The sequence below is a fragment of the Littorina saxatilis genome, unplaced genomic scaffold (genome assembly GCF_037325665.1).
Source record: "Littorina saxatilis isolate snail1 unplaced genomic scaffold, US_GU_Lsax_2.0 scaffold_538, whole genome shotgun sequence".
Classification (NCBI taxonomy): Eukaryota; Metazoa; Mollusca; class Gastropoda; order Littorinimorpha; family Littorinidae; genus Littorina; species Littorina saxatilis.
In genome coordinates this window covers 59,882-63,430 of record NW_027126395.1, presented here as the reverse complement: position 1 = coordinate 63,430, position 3,549 = coordinate 59,882, and positions in this window count along the sequence as shown.

Here is a 3,549-nt window from a genome sequence, read left to right as displayed (position 1 = left end):
AAAAATCTAAGCTTTCTGTCAGTGGCGGTTTGTAATTTGAATAACGACATCCAATAAAGTCTACTAGGTACGTAATTCCTTTCTAAGCTTTCTGTCTCTGACGGACACATTTGAATAACGACATCCAATAAAGTCTACCAACAGCTGCGAAAACTTTTAAGAAACTTGAAACTCATCAAAAGGAATGAGTTGCACCCTGGGTCATTTCGGTCCTGAAATTCCCGACCTGAACCAGGCAAAGCAGGAAAACAATACAACGTAATTCCTTTCTAAGCTTTCTGTCTCTGACGGATTGCATTTGAATAACGACATCCAATAAAGTCTACCAACTATCAGCTGCGGAGACATTTGTCTCGAAAAAATACGCCGAGAGGCGTTAAAGTTCCCCTTGGTTTGTCCCTGTCAACAAAAAAAAAGGGATTACTGGTAGCTTTTTTGTACTACCACGCATATGTAACGCTATTTTGATAAAGTTGATAGTATTTACAGATGTCCTGTCATATGTCCGGCTATCACTCACTTTTAGGTGGCAGATGTCCAGATATAACACGTGTTTCAGAATCTCTATTTTTGGGTGTGTAACTTTCAATAATGAGTGTTGTTTTTTTTTTAAATCTCAAAAAGTATTCTTAAAGTCTAACACATGTTTACACTCGCACTCCGTGTCTGTAGCTTTAGAAATAAACAAGTCCAGATATAACACATTTTTCTTTGCGGCAAATGTCCAGATATCCCCCCCTCAGACACGTATGTGTGTGTGTGTGTGTGTGTGTGTGTGTGTGTGTGTGTGTGTGTGTGTGTGTGTGTGTGTGTGTGAGTGTGTATGTGTCTGTCTGTCTGTCTGTCTGTCTGTCTGTCTGTCTGTCTGTCTGTCTGTCTGTCTTGTCTTTGTCTGTGTCTGTGTGTCTGTCTGTGTGTCTGTCTTTGTGTGTGATTCTGTCAGTTTGTCTCTCTGTCTCTCTGTGCAGATGTTAAATCCACCTTAATGATGGTGGGGGTCTCTTATCTTGTCTGTGTTTTACGGGTTTATGCCAGCCTTCGTCTCGTAGTTGTGGCATCAGTCCCGCCTACTCTCACAAAACGCAGCTAAAAAAAAAAAAATTAAAAAAATATCTACACTAGCTGTTGGAGAAAAACAATGCGATAACTTGCCTGCATTCATGGGAGGTTTCCATCCTTTTCTCTGTCTTACGTTTCCAAAGTTTTCCTGCAATTCTTCGTGTTGTGGTAGTATCTGTTCCCCAACTTCTTGGTGTGACTGCTGTGAATCCCTCTCTTGTCCGACATTTGTCTTATCCACGTTAACGTTCACGCCTGCATTCATATTTTGGTCCTGCGGTTCGACAGCGACTATTTTGTTTTGTGATGGTGTGGGTACTCTTTGTTGGTCTAATCTCACAATATTTTCTTCATGCTTAAGTTCACCAACATGGTTGTTGTTGTGGCCAACATCAAGACGATTTGGGGGAAGGTTTTTCTCGTGTTCCACAAACTCAAGAGGCCCGGCTTTAAATGGTTTCTCTTTTAGGTTAACGAATGATTTCCCGTGTTGTTGGAATGTTGCGTTAAAACCTGTGTCTTTTCTACGAACGATGACGTGCTTAGAATTGACGTGAACGTGGTCTTGCTGGTCAAACGTGTCGTCGAAGATTAAAATGACAAGAGTGGAGAGCATCATACCAACACAAACACACGGCAGAAGCCTTCTCTTTCTGAAGAAAAAACGATACATGGTGGATCTATCTAAAAACTATAATTTTTCACCAAAGCCTGTCTCCGTGATCACAAAAACGTTTTGATGGTATTTTGTAAAAACTCTTTTACCTTTTTGCTTCTTCCATGATAGCCCTTGGCATCACCAACACACCATCTCACAAGTATCCCAACAACTGTACTTGCTTATAAGACATCCAAAGAAATCGAAGTTTGAAAAGTCCAGAACTGATGACGCGTAGACTATACAAGCGAAGTGTGTTTCCGCAGTGCGTCGGACAAATAGAAATGAAACAGTGGTCCTAATTTCGGAAATACTCACTTCAAAAATCAAAGCACGCCCTTAATCTGTGCGAATCACATCTGTGATCGCACGAACTTGGTTTTGCTGGTAGTACTTTGGAAAACTCCTTTACCTTTTTGCTCCTTCCATGGTAGCCCTTTGCATCACCAACACACCATCTCACAAGTATCACAACAACTTTACTTGCTTAACACATCGAAAGAAATTGAAGTTTGAAAAGTCCAGATATGATGATGCGTGGATACAAGTAAAGTGTGCTTCCGCAGGGCGTCGAACAAATGGAAATAAAACCGCAGTTCCACTTTCGGATATACTCACTTCAAAAATCAAAGCACGCCCTGCTTCTGTACAAATCACATCTGTCTCCTTCCCTTCTTTCACTTTTCTCGTCTGTTGTGATTTCGATTTGTACGCAACAGATGCCATGTTTTGTACGAAGTGGGAATCAATTTTACTCGCTCACGAAGTTCGATTTTTGTGTGTGAAACTGACTCCGAGTGAACCTCCAGATTTAAGCTTATACCTTATAGCTGTAGGAGAGCGGACGGGACAGATGGTATCCGACGAAGAGAGAATAGACCTATCTACATCAGGGGGAAAGAAAAGAATCCCTATGTTGCTGCCTCTCTGCCCTTTTCATACACAGGCACGCGACTTCAAGTTTTCCAAGACAAGTAGTTCCGCTTCTCTCCACAGTTCAAGATGTGTAGTTGGTGTTTCCGCGTAAAACATGCGTTTTAAAACATATCTGTCCATTCCAAACACACAATCGGGATTTTTTGTTAAAATAGAATAGAAACCAATCCCTATTTTATCGTTTCTGTGCGTGCTCTTTTCGTGCACATGCACGCTTACGCGTGCACACATATTTTCCCTACTGAATTTCCATCCTTTCTAATGTGTAGTTCGTTTTTCCGTGTGAAAGGATACATTTTAAATCAAGTAATCATTAAAAAGAAAACCACAAGATCATCAAAAAAAAGAAACCTGCATTACTTTTTTTTATATGAAAATGTATCAGTAAAACTGATCTTTTCTTCACCAAGGAACTTGATACATTTTCTTACTTTTTTCACTAAAGTTCATGAAGAAAACTAAACCATTTCTTCGTCTGCGGCCGCTTGAGCTCACACTCCATCAATTCCACAATTTCAATGCGTGCAGCTTCCGATGTTGTTACTGCGAGAAGGATCCTTGGAAATAACGAAAAGATCCCGCAGGCAGGACGAAGAACAGTTTTAGAAATGGAGCAAATTTGACCGCAACACTCCCGTCTCCCCTGGGATTTACTATCACAGTCAGGTGTCGGACAACATACACGGAGGGGGCAGAAGCTGCGGTCAGTTTGACTACAGAAAGACAAACACAGCTTCATCAATAGTCTGTGTGGAGTCGAGTGTTGTGGCATTGTTTGGAGAAAGTGAACAGAATCGGGCGCCTGTCCGGCCTGTGGGCGCGTGTGATGCACGCTGAATAAATACACAGGTTTGGACACACCCACTGTTCTTTCCTCTACTTGCTTCTCTGACTTC